We start from the raw sequence: 17,036 nt of genomic DNA, 5'->3' as shown, positions 1-17,036 counted from the left end.
CACAGGTGGTGAGGAGGCTCTTCAGGGTTGAAGATAGAGGCATGGTGGCACTGCAGAAGGCCCAAGTGAGGGCAGAAGGGTCAGGGCTATGGGGTCCAGGTCTCTTGTCAGACAACCCAAGCACTATACAGGGTGCCCATGTGTTCATTCATTTGTTTCACAAGTGAGAATTTGTCAAGCCCTCGCTTTATGCCAGATATGCCTCTTTTGGGGGATGTAAAGGTGAAAAGGATGCTATCTCTGTCATCAAGAGGCCCACAGGAGAAGGACTTTCCTTCCTTAAGAAGAATTCACATGAGGGATTTCTTTCTTGGTTGGATATGGAAGGTGCTGGAGCTCCCTCCATAGCTGAAATAGGATTATTTAGCCAAGAAGAAGAAACCACTCTAAGGTCTGAGCCTGTCGTACTCTGAGACATATAGCCCCTTAGCCAAGGACCCCGATTTCTCAATTCCAAAGTCACCTTCCCCCAAAGAGCCAGTTCCCGCTGCATCTGTTACTCACCATCTCTCAAGACACATAGGTCCTCTAACAAAATGACAGAGCCAGGATTTGCTAGACGAATCCGGATATTCTTTCTAACCTTGTGTCATCAATGCTCCTTTCCAAAAGCCCATTTGAATTTTGCCAACTTAGGAAGGAAATTCAGCTTCCATGTCTTGTGGAAATCACAAGCCCCACTTACCTTCAGACTCGTCCTCCCAGGGGTCTGAGAAAAAGTCTGAAACATCACAGTGTAAGGACCAAGGAGTAGTTGGGGCCCCTCTACCTTTTTCTTCCTGAAGGCAGGTTTTCAGGAAATGACAAAACCTATTTCACACTCTGAATTCCAAGTCTCAGCTTCCATAATTATCATAAGCTGACCTAAATAGTCTTAGAGACAAAAATATTTATACGAAACCTGTTCAAGAACGACCTCTAACCTCATTCTGGTTGACCAGATGCCCAGAAACCCCCCAAAGTCTTGGACTCTGGAGCTGTGAGGTGCAACACAGGGTCTTCCCATGCTTGGATAGGAAGAAGGATTGCCTCTTTTTTCACTATCCTCTAACTGAAATTTAGCCTTTCCTTCCATAAATGGAGTCCACAAACCACAGCAAAACCACCCACCCTTAGAAATTTCTGAGGTTTTCCTATCACATGACATCTGCAGACATAGAGTATTCTTTGCCTTCATCGACTACTTCCAGATTATGTCCTTATCAGTCCCCTGCTGGAGCCTGGTGTCTGATACATTAATAAAGAAGCGTATTGCCTACTATTCCATACATTAGTAGAGTTATATAACTGTATTTCAATGTACAGTTGACCCTTGAACAGCAGGGGTTTGAACTGCACAGGTCCACCTATATGAGGATTTTTTTCAATAGTACTTGCTACATGATCAGCAGTTGATTGAATCCATGGATATGGAAGAGTGGATACGGAAGAACTAAGGATAGGGAGGAATCGCATATAGAGATGACCAACTATAAATTGTAGGCAAAGTTTTGCACGGAGAGGCAGCACCCTAACCCCTATGTTGTTCAAGGGTCAACTGTAATTATAATCCTATGTGGTTATATATGGAATCTAAAAAATAAAAATAAAAAAGGTTCTGAAGAACCTAGGGGCAGGACGGGAATAAAGACGCAGATGTAGAGAATGGACTTGAGGACATGGGGAAGGGGAAGGGGAAGGGGAAGCTGGGACGAAGTGAGAGAGTGGCATGGACTTATATATACTACCAAATGTAAAATAGATAGCTAGTGGGAAACAGCCGCATAGCACAGGGAGATCAGCTCCGTGCTTTGTGACCACCTAGAGGGGTGGGATAGGGAGGGTGGGAGGCAGACGCAAGAGGGAGGAGATAGGGGGATGTATGTATATGTATAGCTGATTCACTTTGTTATACAGCAGAAACGAACACACCACTGCAAAGCAATTCTACTCCAATAAAGATGTTAAAAAAAAATCCTATGTGGTTTAATTGTTTTTATGAGAAGGGGTCCGTGGTTCCACCAGGCTGCCTGGGCCCCCTGTCACAGACGGTTGCCACCTCGCTTCTGGAAATAGTAAACGCACCGTCTGCCTCCCAAAGCAGAGCTCTGCCCTAACGCCCAAGAAGGTGTAGCTCAAAGCTGTACATTTTATGATTCTCTTATTTCCTCTGCCCATCAAACTTTTCCCTTTCTCCTCATGCTACTTGCTTATGAATTCCTGAGCAACTGAGGTGCTGGAGACAAGGATAATTTCTGGCAGAGAAAGTGTGAGGCTGGGAGACCAAACTTATAGTGTGGTCTGGGATTAGAAGTTCACCAGTTAAATCCAACTACTGCTGTCATTCAATGATGCTGGCCACCCACTCGGCCTGGCTCACAGTGTGGCCTGGAACTTGAAGCACAGGCCAGGCTCAGGAAAGCAGAGATGGTTGGGTGAAATGAGCCGGTTTTGTCATCACTGATGGAGAACCTTGGCCCCATCTCTCAACTCCAGGAGGACAGAGCAAGGCCTGGGACCACCTGACTCTGTGCCAATGTCCTGCTTCTCAGGGTGGGTCCTCAGCAAACCCTTCAGGGCTGTGGTTACTGTGGGAGGGTGCCATAGGGCACACCATTCCTGGGGGGAACTCCTAAAGCATGGGAGTGTCCAGGTGTTCACTATCTTTGAGTTGTGGCCCCCACTCACCCTTGGTTTCAGAATCATCCCACCACTTGACTTGAGAGAGAGAGCCCACTCTCTCAAGTCAGCTGTGCTCATTCTTGTTACCAGAAATGATGTTTTGTACCGTGTCCCAGATAAAAACCATGTCATGAGAAATTATCCCCCTCCTGTCAGCTCAGCTCCTGGGCACAGTTCTGAGAGGGACCCACTCCCTTTTCTCCCTGCCATGTGCTGGGCTAAGCATACACACATGGGAGCCACTCGCCCACCTTTTTGGCCCTCAGTTTCCCCCTCTGGAAAGTGGAGATAAGACCGAACCCCACTTCTTAGGTTAGTTTGGTGTGAGGGTGACATGAGCCCACTGTACTGAGAACAGCTGTTGATACCGTCATCAACTAGTATCTCCTTGTTTGTTCTCTTTACTCTCACAGATCAGTCAGCATTTCTTATGGAGCATTTGCTTCCTGACTAGGTCCCTGGACTGTTCCAGGGGTCAAAGTCTCCAAACCAGACCAGTTGGTTGCATGGCTACAGGGCGGCCTCTCTTACAAAGCCAGTGAAGGGAAGGTGGCAACCCCTTTATCCAGACATGCTGTGGGAGCCTCAGGCTGGAGGGGAGGTCCTGGCCTACAGTGAACCCCAAGAAATCCCTTCCTGGGATAAAGTCTTTCCTATCTTGAGAGATTTCTTCTGGTCGGAGGAACTGGGCACCTGAGCCACGAGTCCTCAGTGGTCTGAGTCAGAGGGACAGGGGGAGTACTGTGGTCCATCCCAAGAGGCACCTGACTTGTCGGAGCTGAGACCGACAAGGGCTGGGTGGTGAAGTGCTGATGCTCGTTCGGAGTTTGTAGTGGAAGCCTGGATTCCCCACAAGGCTGAGCACTAAGGAAGGGAACAGGGACAGTGACTATGTCCCATTCCAAATAAAAACTAGACCCTGAAGAAGGGCTGGAGGAGAGGTGGAGGGAGGAACAGAGCATGGGGACCAGCCCAGTCAGTGACTGACCAAGAGGAGTTGACCCTCTATTTTCACTTGGGCTGGATTCTACCCTTTCGGTTCAGTGAGGGGCTAGCACCCAGACCCTGGTTAAGCCTTCAAGATTTGAGACAGAAATGCCCAGGGCAGGTGGAGACAGAAGCTACAGAGGAATGGGGCTTCTGACAACACAAGGTGCAGGCAGAGAGAGTGGGCGTTGTTCTGGGGGGAGGGACAACTTCAGCAGGAATCGAACATCCTGTCCACCTTCCTGGTTTCTAGCTCTGCATTGCTCAAGGATGCTCGGTGTGACCAGAGGCTTGGGACACTGGGTGTCAACTCACCTTGTTCTTTCTTGGCATTGTCTTGCTGTGTGGTGTCTTTGCTCCAGTGTGTGACCCTCTGTGAAGAATTACCCCTGGACCCAGCCCTAAGCCCCTTGCTGACCACCGTGTGCAGTCAGGCGGCATGGGGGTGGTGTGGTCACAGTGATGCAAGACAAATGGCCACTGCCCCCAGAGCTTGAGCCTCAGGGCAAATGGCACCCGGGTTTGACCATCACCCCATGCATGAGAAGCCATCGTCATAGTCAAGTGAGATGTAAACACAGTCTCAGCCCTCAGATGCCTCCTCACCAGCCTGCCCTTCTTCCCATTACTGCCCTTGCTCTCATTCTTTATTTTCTGGCTTCTTCTCTTTCTCCAATCTCGGGGGATATCCGAGGTATCATCTGATCCTTTGATGAGGAAAATGCTGAAGTGAACATGTTAAGATCCCAGAGAGGAGGCCATCTGTGTGAGGCAGCTGGAACCTGCCAAAAGATCAGAGTTTCAACATGGCGGAGAACCCAACCAAGCAGGAGGGGATAGATGGATGGAGTTCCAGGGCTGCCACCTGGGACCTGTTTGACTTTATACTTTCTAGAGTCATCCAGGGTGCTTTGTCACTTTTGTTGCTTTCGGTGCCAAGAGATTTGCCCTTAGAAGCCCTGTCTCTATCTGCTGGCCATGAGGCCGGTGCGGAGTGGAACGAGAGTGGGAGGCCCAGGTGTGAATCTTGCTTATCCCTCACCACTCCCCGAGTCCACAGTGTTAAGGAAGATCAGAGACCATCCTACTTCCTGGTCTAAGGACCTCAGAGTCAGACAATCTGGGTTTACATCCTGGTTCTGCTGTGTGACCCTAGTCTAGTGACTCAACCTCTCTGTGCCTCAGTTTCCTCAATTATAAAATAAAGATAATATGGGAGTGATCTCATGGGGTGGTTGTGAAGCTTACATGAATTAACATATATACTGTACTTAGAGCAAACGGTGCCTGTTTCACCGAGCAGCTAATGTTATCATTTATTAAGCAACTATTTTGTGTCTGAAATGCTAAGCAACATGAATAGGCACAGACCTTATCTTCAAAGAGGGAGGGTGAGAGGGAAGAAGGAGAGGGAAGCAGGTGAGGAGGTTCCCTGGAGATGAGGGACACCATAAAGAGGATGCTCACCCAGCCCGGGCACTGCCCAAGAATAGCTAAGCCTGGTTGTAACAGGAAAGAACAACTCTCACTCCATATTAGATCTGTTTCTTTTACTTTAAACTTTGTATTCTATTGCTTTTGCTTTGAGTTAAGAATGTTGCCTAGGACTTCCCTGGTGGTGCAGTGGTTAAGAATCTGCCTGCCAGTGCAGGAGACATGGGTTCAAGCCCTGGTCCAGGAAGATCCCACATGCTGCAGAGCAACTAAGCCTGTGTGCCACAACTACTGAGCCTGCGCTCTAGAGCCCATGAGCCACAACTACTGAGCCCACATGCCACAACTACTGAAGCTTGCACACCTAGAGCCTATGCTCTGTAACGGAGAAGCCACCACAATAAGAGGCCCTCACACTACAATACATAATAGCCCCCCCTCACCGTAACAACAAAGACCCAACACAGCCAAAAATAAATTAGTTAATTAAAAGAAAAAAAAAAGAATGTTGACTATAGCCTAAAATATACAGGATAGCTTAGTCTTAAGGCTTTGACCTTTAAGAGTATAACATTTTTCCATTCATATAGAGATAAAAAGTTGCAGAACAGAGAATAACATTTGTCTTGTTAAAGGTTTACAAGAACATTGTGACAAAACCTATGTGGACAGCTTCAAGAACAAAGGATTCCTGCACCAAGAAGTTTGCAACAGCCAACTCCCCCACCCTCTGCCTTCCCCTTTTTAGCATAAAAGAAGCCTGAATTCTAACTGGGGTGGTTCTCTAGGACATTGGTCTGCCATCTTCTCAGTCTGCTGGCTTTCTGAATAAAGTCATTATTCCTTGCCCCAACACAGCTCATCTCCTGATTTATTGACCTGTCATGCGGTGAGCAGAATGAGTTTGGACTCAGTAGCATGGTAGGAGGAGCAGTGGGTCTTTCATGGGGCCCATGAGGCCTGACAAAGCCCTCCCCAAGAAGGAAGCAGGAGGGCACCTAGAGAGAACTGCTGTCTACTGCCCACAAGCCCAAGGATGTCTGGAGGCCAGGATGAGCCACAGGTGGCACTGGGCTCAGGCCACCTCTGGGGAAGACCAGAGCTGACCCAGGAGGGGATAGTGGCATATTCACTATCCAGCTTTTAAACCTGTGGCTTCCTCATCTGGGAAAAGTGGTTGGGATGGGGACACTCATGAGTGCAGGTCCCTTAAAGCCAGATGCAGGAGCTGAGAGAGCACAGAAAGCAAAGCCAAACCCAGCTGAGACATCCTGGAAACAGTGGTCTGCAGAAGGCCCCGTCTCCACTATCCTCCCTGTCTGCTGTTCTCACCTCTCTCCTTTTATGACCCAGGCATATGAGGCTTCACCTGTAGGTTCTGAACAATGGCCTATTCTCTTCAGAAACTAAAAGCCAGATATCAGCAAGTCATATGCAGGTCAAGGCAGTGAGCAAGTTCTGTGAGGTTTCACATTTCTTCAAGCTCTTTGATCATTTATATATTAACACCTTGACATTTTTGCTAAAAGTTTATGACAGTCTACATAAAACATATATATGTATAAAATTCATAAAGATATTGATCTTTATCATATTATGTTTACGTTATGTGGTTCAAAGTCTGTTGTTTAACAATACATTTAGGAGAATATTTTCCCATCACGATACCATTTTTGGTTTGTTTTTTTGTTTAAAACAATACACATTTATTATCTTATAGTTCTGAAGGCTAGAAGTCCAAAAGAAGTTTCTTTTTTTAATTAATTTTTTTATTGGAATAAAACTGATTTACAATGTTGTGTTAGTTTCTGCTGTACAGCAAAGTGAATCAGCCATACATATACATATATCCACACTCTTCTAGACTCCATTCCCATACAGGTTATTACAGAGCACCAAATAGAGCTCTCTGTGCTATACAGTAGGTTCTAATTAGTTATCTTTTGTATTCAGTAGTGTGTATATGTCAATCCCAATCTCCCAATTTAACCCCCCCTTTCCCCCTTGGTAACCATAAGTTTGTTTTCTACATCTGTGACTCAATTTCTGTTGTGTAAATAGGTTCCTTTGTACCATTTTTTTAGATTTTACATATAAACAGTATCTTATGATATTTGTCTTTCTCTGTCTGACTTACTTCACTCAGTATGACAATATCTAGGTCCAACCATTGGATGCAAATGGCATTATTTCATTCTTTTTTATGGCTGAGTAATATCCCATGTTATATATGTACCACATCTTCCTTATCCATTCCTCCATCGATGGACATTTAGGTTGCTTCCATGTCCTGGCTATTGTAAATAGTGCTGCAATGAATATTGGGGTGCATGTGTCCTTTCAAATTATGGTTTTCTCTGAATATATGCCCAGGAGTGGGATTGCTGGATCTTATGGCAGTTCTATTTTTAGTTTTTTAAGGAACCTCCATACTGTTCTCCATAGTGGCTGTACCAATTTACAGTCCCACCAAAAGTGTAGGAGGGTCCCCTTTTCTCCACACCCTCTCCAGCATTTATTGTTTGTAGATTTTTTGATAATGGCCATTTTAACCAGTGTGAGATGATACCTCATCGTAGTTTTGATTTGCATTTCTCTAATAATTAGTGATGTTGAGCATCTTTTCATGTGCCTCTTGGCCATCTGTATGTCTTCTTTGAAGAAATGTCTATTTAGATCTTCCGCCCACTTTTTGACTGGGTTGTTTGTTTTTCTAACATTGAGCTGCGTGAGCTGTTTTTATATTTTGGAGATTAATCCCTTGTCAGCCACTTCATCTGCAAATATTTTCTCCCATTCTGTGGGTTTTCTTTCTGTTTTATTGATGGTTTCCTTTACTGTGCATACAATGCCTTCAATTGTTACATAGACAAGTCACATAGCTTCCTTTCTGCAAGCTCCATGGGATGGGATTTCCATCTGCCTTGTTCACTTTTGTATTCTCAGCATCTTTGATGCTAGTGCCTGGTTAGTGCTCAGTAATATTGGTGAATGACTGCTCCTGTTATTCTTGATCTAAGAACACCAGTTTTCTATTATTTGATGCTTCCTATTTAATTCTTGAAACATGTGGGAGACGTACTATGATGTGATGATACATTTCAACTTTTCAAATGTAAATAGGGCCACATTTCCTGAATTTAGCCTTTTCTTCCTTTAATAAACATTGATATTTCTCTGAAAGAAATACAAAATAAAATCAGTTTCCTGAATTCCTGAAAGGGATTGCAATTACCTTTTTACAATAAGGTTTTCCCTAAAGGTCCTGACTTTGTAAGTAGAACCCAGGCTGCATCCACTATAGAAGTGGCCCAGGTCTCCTTCTACACTGAGAGAGTCACAAACACAGAGCTGTTCAGCTCCAGCTGTTCAGCTCTACCCAATGACCACCTCCAGCTTGAATTCTCTTAGTAAACACACTCCTACACCCGTGACAGATGGGCCTTTTTTCTGGCAAAGCAAACACACAAATCTAAAATCTCCTCTCTCCTTTCATCAGAGTCTAGAAAATCGAAAAGGGCAGGTGCCATCTTATTCCAGACAGAACCCAAAGGAACTCAGGTACTTCATGGAAAGACTTCTCTCTATAGAGATATAAGAAAGCAGAGGCAATACACACTCTCACATGCACTCATGCACACTCACATTCACACACTCATACACAGTCAGAAGATGAATTGGAAGGTAGGACTTGAGGAAATCAGGGAAAACAGACCTTATGAAACAGGAAAACTTCATGAGATGAGAGAAAATCAATAGGAATAATGAGATGTAAAATGAGATGTTAACATATATATATATATGAAAGAGGGTGGGATGGGGTGTGGAAGCAGAGGGAGGGAAAGAGGCATCAGGAGGACCAGCCTTGCCCAACTATTATTCTTGACCACAGTACCAGCAAGGTGACTGGTAAAGAGGAAAATGCCTGACTGAAAAGATAAGTACTATTTCCATCGAGGCCTAGAATTACCCACTGTGCAAGTAGGTCCAATCAGACAATATCCAAATGGTTCAGAAAGCCACCAAGTTGATCTTTGGGTCCTTATAGGTCCTACAGCAAAATGTTCTGAAGCATCTGTGGCTATAGTAGCCAAGAGCATGTTATGGATAACAATATCCAGGCTTCCCCTTGGGAAAGTAACTAGCCTGTTTGTAGAGGAGACCCATATGTCACAGTTGGCTTTGAAATGTATGGTCTACACAATCACATGACTTTTCTCAACCTAGACATGTAGTCTCAGAATGATGACCACCATGGACAAGAAGGAAATGGAAAAAGGAAGTAGGATTTGAATATGCAGCATCATTGATAGGCAACTTCAAGGTGGACAGTCCCATAGTGAATGATTTTAGCAGGAACCACAGACAGCAGCAGCTCAAGTTCCCCAAGGCATTAAGGTTTTTAGAATGTCCAGTCTACCTGGTGTTTCAAATTTGGTACCATATCTTAGATTTTACTCAGGCAGCTAAAGAATCTAGCCTTCCTCAACAAACTCCCAGATTCAATCCCATTATAGTAACTTCAGCCCCAAATATCCCAGCTGACCATAGTGCTCCAACATATTTGCACATAGATGGTATCCTTCCATCTGTGATAAGAGTATGGAGGGAAATTTGATTTTATTAACACAACTGTATAGAACCAGCTGCATTCTGGTTGGTGTCTCAGTTTAATTGCTTGCACCCTCAACAAGTCTGTCTACCATTCCAGCCTGATGTGTAGACCCTTTGTCCTGCATTTAACCCAACAATCCAACAGCCAGGTCAGCAGGGCCACCAGAATTCTCATCTGTGTCCATCAGCTCACCATTTAGGCTACAACCATGAAGAGTTCATTCATCTGGTAGGTCACAATCACCTATGCATTAGTCAATATAATATTCAGAATATTTCAACAGAACCTTCAAAAAACAGATTGAAATTCAACTTGAACTTTTGTGAAGTTTCAAGTTGAAAATAATAATTGAAAATAAATAATTCTTTGACTTGTTGTATTAAAAAATAAATTAAAAATTGAAAATTGAAAAATAAAGAAAGAATTCTTTGAAATGGCATTTTTCTGGGCTTTGAACCTGCAGCACTTCCTCTTTTGTTGACAGCCAGACTTTACTAGAAATCAGCCAACTATTTACATAGCTGCCAGTCCCCAAAACACGAATGAGGCAATGTCCCATATTAAACATAAAGTCTATATTTCAGCTAAAGACATGAAGAAGATGAACAGGTTATGCAGAATCAGCCCACCCTTCTGATATCTACAAAATGTGGACCATCTGCTGGCTCCAAAAATATGTCTGAGCAAGTGATCACAGACTCTACACTTATTTGTTGCAGTACTTCCAAATATCAAATAATGGGCAACCGCTCTACAACTTCTCCTCAAGCAGTGGTCTCCCAACCCAACACAAAGCATCCTTTAAAAACTGCAGTTTCTGACCTGAAGTTTTACCAACTGGTGTCCTCAATCTTTGAACTTTCTGAACTTTCAAGTCTTCTAAACCTTCCTGACTGTTGTATACAGACAGAGTGTATTCAGCAGCTCATAGGCCAAATTTTCACACGAGGCTAGACTAATACAAGCATGGAAATTGAATGTTATTAGTTGTTATAGACTGTGTTGTGTCCCATAAAAATTCATATGTTGAAGACCTAATACCCATTACTTCAAAATGTGACTGTATTTGGAGATAGTGCCTTGAAAGAGATAATTAAGTTAAAATGAGGTCATTAGAGTGGGCCCTAATCCAACATGACTGATGTCCTTATAAGAAGAGGAGATGAGCACACAGACACACATAGAGGGACCACCATATGAAGACACAGGGAGAAGATGGCCATCTACAAGCCAAGGAGAGGGGCCTCAGGAGAAACCAACCCTGCAATCAAGAATTTGATCTCACACTTCCAGCCTCCAGAATTGTGCAAAAATAAATTTCTATTGTTTAAGACTCAAGACACAAAATATGGCAAAGGAGATCATTGAATTTGTGCTGTCTCTACTTATTTGGTCACCCAGCCTTAGTCTATTGTGAGCAGTGAGAACGGCTAAGGCATTTCTGAGCCAAAAGGCTCACTATGTTCTCTAAAGCCAAACCCAAATTTAGGAGAAGTAGCATCATTACCATGGCAGAATAAGAGTTCTACTGTCTTCTCTCAAAGAACACTAATTTTGACAAATACCTACAGAGAAGGGTGCCTTTGTGGAAGTCTGGGAGCCCAGCAAAGAAATTCTAGCACAGAGTTGGAGCAAGAAAAATTCAAAAAGAAAGAAATGGAGATCCATGATTTGGTCTGTGATTTTCCCAATAAAGGACTCAAAATAGTTGTTTTAAGGAAGCTAAGTGTTCTACAGGAAAACACAGAAAGACAAGTCAATGAAATCAAGAAAATTATGCACAAACAAAATAAGAACTTTAACAGAGAAACAGGAATTATTAAAAAGAACTAAATAGTAATTCAGGAACTGAAGAATACAAAGATGAAATAAAACCTGCAATAGAAAACATCAGCAAAAGATTGGACTAAGAAGAGAAAAGAATCTAAGAGGAAGAATACAGGTCATTTAAAATTATCCATTCAGAGAAGACCAAAGAAAAAAAAAGAATGAAAAAGAGTGAAGAAAGTCTAGTGAAAAATGAGATATCACTAAAATAAGAAACCTATGCATACTGGAGTGCCAGAAGGAGAAGATAGGGAGAAAGGGACATAACGTTTATTGAAAACAATACTGGCTGAAAATTTCTCAAATCTGGGAACAGATTTGGACATCAAAGTTCATGAAACTCATAGACCTCCCACCACTAAATTTCAACCCAAAATAATCTCCTACAAGACACATTATTTTAAAATTGTCTAAAATCAAAGACAAAAAGTGCATTTTCAAAGCAGCAGGAAAAATAAAATTCCTCACATACAAGAAAACCCCCATGAGGCTACCAGCAGATTCCTCACCAGAAACTTGCAGATTAGGAGAGAATAAGATGATATATTTAAAGTGCTAAAAGAAAAAACTGCCAATCAAGAATACTTGGCCCAGAAAATTTGTCCTTCAGAAATGAAGATGAAATACTTTCAGAAACAAAATATGAGGGAGCTCATAACAACTAGACCAGACTTTTAAAAATGCTGAAAGTCCTTCAAGTTGAAATAAAAGGAACCTAATAAGTAAGATGAAAACATAAAACACACTGGTAAAAGTAAGTATGTGGTCAAATTCATAATACTTTAATACTGTAATATGGTGGTTTGTTAACCACTTAACTATAGGATAAAGGTTAAAGCAAAAAGTACGTTTTTAGTTACAACTGTAATAATTTGTTAATTGATACACAATGTAAAATTGCATATACTGTGACATCAAACATAATTGTTGGGGTGGGGAATAAAAGGAGAGAGTTTTGTATGCAATTGAAGTTAAGTTGTTATCAGCATAAAATAGACTGTATATCAATAAAATGTTTTATGAAAGCCTCATGGTAACTACAAAGCAAAAACCTTCATTAGATACACAAAAGATAAAGAAAAGAAAAGAAAATCACACCACTCTAAAAATCATTAATTTACAAAAGAAGAGAGAAACAAAGGAAGAAGGGAATTACAAAATAGCCAGGAAACAAATTATATGGAATTAGTAGGTCCTGGCCTATCAATAATTACTTTAAATGTATATGGAATAAATTATTCAATCAAAAGTCATATAATGGGCCACCGCTGCTGCTGCCACCCCTGCACAGGAGCCGTCGCCATGCTCATGAAACCACTTCTCCTGCCACCGACTGAATCCAGCCGTGTGGCTGACAGGGGCTAGGTGCTCCAGCCTGGTGTCAGACCTGAGCCTCTGAGGTGGGAGAGCCGAGTTCAGGACATTGGACAACCAGAGATCTCCCGACCCCATGTAATATCAATCGGCGAGAGCTCTGCCAGACATCTCCATCTCAACACTAAGACCCAGCTCCAATCAACGACTATCAAGTTCCAGTGCTGGAAACGCTATGCCAAACAACTAGCAAGACGGGAACACAACCCCACCCATTAGCAGAGAGGCTGGCTAAAATCGTAATAAGTTCACAGACACTGCAAAACACAACACCAGACACTGTCCAGCCCACTAGAAAGACAAAATCCAGCCTCATCCACCAGAACACAGGCACCAGTCACCTCAACCAGGAAGCCTACAGAACACACTGAAACAACCTTACCCACTAGGGGTTGACAACAAAAACAATAGGAATTATGAAACTTCAGCCTGTGAAAAGGACATGCCAAACACAGTGAGTTAAGCAAAATGAGAAGACAGAGAAATACACAGCAGATGAAGGAGCAAGGTAAAAACTCAGCAGACCAAAAAAATGAAGAGGAAATAGGCAGTCTACCTGAAAAAGAATTCAGAGTAATGATAGTATAGATGATCCAAAATCTTGGAAATAGAATGGAGAAAATACAAGAAATGTTTAACAGGGACCTAGAAGAACTAAGGAGCAAACAAACAGTGATGAAGAACAAACTAAATGAAATTAAAAATTCTCTAGAAGGAATCAATAGCAGAATAACTGAGGCAGAAGAATGGATAAGTGACCTGGAAGATAAAATACTGGAAATAATTCCCACAATGCAGAACATAGAAAAAAGAAAGAAAAAAATTGAGAACAGTCTCAGACCTCTAGGACAATATTAAACACACCAACATTCGAATTATAGGGGTCCCAGAAGAGGAAGAGAAAGAGAAAGGGACTGAGAATATATTTGAAGAGATTATAGTTGAAAACTTCCCTAATATGCGAAAGGAAATAGTCAGTCAAGTCCAGGAAGGACAGAGAGTCCCAGACAGGAAAAATCCAAAGAGAAACACACCAAGACACATATCAATCACACTATCAAAAATTAAATACAGGGCTTCCCTGGTGGCACAGTGGTTGAGAGTCTGCCTGCCGATGCAGGGGACACGGGTTCGTGTCCCGGTCTGGGAGGATCCCACATGCCGCGGAGTGGCTGGGCCTGTGAGCCATGGCCGCTGAGCCTGCACGTCCGGAGGCTGTGCTCTGCAATGGGAAAGGCCACAACAGTGAGAGGCCCGCGTACTGAAAAAAAAAAAAAAATTAAATACAAAGAAAAAATATTGAAAGCAGCAAGGGAAAAGCAACAAATAACATACAAGGGAATCCCCATAAGGTTAACTGCTAATCTTTCAGCAGAAATTCTGCAAGCCAGAAGGGAGTGGCAGGACATATTTACAGTGATGAAAGGGAAAAACCTACAACCAAGATTACTCTACCCAGTAAGGATCTCATTTAGAAAGGACAGAGAATATAAAAAGGAACTTTTCTAGGCAGAAAACACAAGGGAAGGAAAAGACCTATAATAACAAATCCAAAACAATTAAGAAAATGGTAATAGGAATATACATATCAATAATTACCTTAAATGTAAATGAATTAAATGCTCCAACCAAAGGACATAGACTGGCTGAATGGATACAAAAACAAGACCTGTATATATGCTGCGTACAAGAGACCCATATCACACCTAGGGACACATACAGACTGAAAGTGAGGGGATGGAAAAAGATATTCCATACAAATGGAAATTAAAAGAAAGCTGGAATAGCAATTCTCATAACAGACAAAATAGACTTTAAAATAAAGACTATTACAAGAGACAAATAAGGACACTACATAATGATCAAGGGATCAAATCAAGAAAAAGATATAACAATTGTAAATCTTTATGCACCCAAAATAGGAGCACCTCAATACATAAGGCAAATGCTAACAGCCATAAAAGGGGAAGTCGACAGTAACACAATAACAGTAGGGAATTTTAACACCCTGCTTTCACCAATGGACAGATCAACTAAAATGAAAATAAATAAGGAAACACAGGCTGTAAATGACACATTAAACAAGACAGATTTAATTGATATTTATAGGACATTCCATCCAAAAACAACAGAATATACTATCTTCTCAAGTGCTCATGGAACATTCGCCAGGGTAGATCATATTTTGGGTCACAAATCAAGCTTTGGTTAATTTAAGAAAACTGAAATCATATCAGGTATCTTTCCCAAAAACAATGTTATGACTCGATATCAATTACAGTAAAAAAAATACAAACACATGGAGGCTTAACAATACACTACTAAATAACCAAGAGATCACTGAAGAAATCAAAGAAGAAATCAACAAATACCTAGAAACATGCCACTCTATCACTTCGTCCCAGCTTACCCTTCCCCCTCCCTATGCTCCTTGCTTTGTGACCACCTAGAGAGGTGGGATAGGGAGGGTGGGAGGGAGATGCAAAAGGGAGGAGATATGGGGACATATGTATATATATAGCTGATTCACTTTGTTTAAAGCAGAAACTAACACACCATTTAAAGAAATTATACTCCACAAAAGATGTTAAAAAATAATAGCTAGAAACAAATGACAATGAAAACACGATGAACCAAAACCTATGGGATGCAGCAAAAGCAGTTCTAAAAGGGAAGTTAATAGCAATACAATCCTACCTCAAGAAACAAGAAAAATCTCAACTTTACACCTAAAGCAATTAGAGAAAGAAGAACAAAAATACCCCAAAGTTAGCAGAAGGACAGAAATCATAAGGAGGAGATCAGAAATAAATGAAAAAGATATGAAGGAAACAATAGCAAAGTTCAATAAAACTAAAAGATGTTTCTTTGGGAAGATAAACAAAATTGATAAATCATTAGACAGACTCGTCAAGAAAAAAGGAGACTCAAGTCAACAGAATTAGAAATAAAAAAGGAGAAGTAACAAATGACCCTACAGAAATAACAAGGTTCATGAGAGATTAGTATGAGCAATTATATGCCAATAAAATGAAAAACCTGGAAAAAATAGACAAATTTTTAGAAAAGCACAACCTTCCGAGACTGAACCAGGAAGAAATAGAAAATATAAACAGACCAATCACAAGCACTGAAATTGAAACTGTGATTAAAAATCTTCCAACAAACAAAAGCCCAGGACCAGATGGCTTCACAGGCAAACTCTATCAAACATTTAGAGAAGAGCTAACACTTATCCTTCTCAAACTCTTCCAAAATATAGCAGAGGGAGGAACACTCCCAAACTCATTCTACGAGGCCACCATCACCCTGATACCAAAACCAGATGTCACAAAAAAAGAAGTCACAAAAAAGAAAACTACAGGCCAATATCACTGATGAACATAGATGCAAAAATCCTCAACAAAATACTAGCAAACAGAATCCAACAGCACATTAAAAGGATCCTACACCATGATCAAGTGGGGTTTATCCCAGGAATGCAAGGATTCTTCAGTATATGCAAATCAATCAATGTGATATAGCATATTAGCAAATTGAAGGAGAAAACCATATGATCATCTCAATAGATGCAGAAAAAGCTTTCAACAAAATTCAACACCCATTTATGATAAAAACCCTCCATAAAGTAGGCATAGAGGGAACTTACCTCAACATAATAAAGGTCATATATGACAAACCCACAGCCAACATCATTCTCAATGGTGTAAAACTGAAACCATTTCCACTAAGATCAGGAACAAGACAAGGTTGCCCACTCTCACCACTATTATTCAACACAGTTTTGGAAGTTTTAGCCACAGCAATCAGAGAAGAAAAAAAATAAAAGGAATCCAAATCAGAAAAGAAGAAGTAAAACTGTCACTGTTTGCAGATGACATGATACTATGCATACAGAATCCTAAAGATGCCACCAGAAAACTATTAGAACTACTCAATGAATCTGGTAAAGTAGCAGGATACAAAATTAATGCACAAAAATCTCGTGAATTCCTATTCAGTAACAACAAAAAAACAGAAAGAGAAATAAAGGAAACACTCCCATCTACCATTCCAACAAAAAGAATAAAATACTTAGGAATAAACCTACCTAAGGAGGCAAAAGACCTGTATGCAGAAAACTATAAGACACTGATGA

This window comes from Tursiops truncatus, chromosome 3 (genome assembly GCF_011762595.2).
Source record: "Tursiops truncatus isolate mTurTru1 chromosome 3, mTurTru1.mat.Y, whole genome shotgun sequence".
Classification (NCBI taxonomy): domain Eukaryota; kingdom Metazoa; phylum Chordata; class Mammalia; order Artiodactyla; family Delphinidae; genus Tursiops; species Tursiops truncatus.
The sequence above is the reverse complement of the archived record's forward strand: the minus strand, read 5'-3'. Positions refer to the sequence as shown.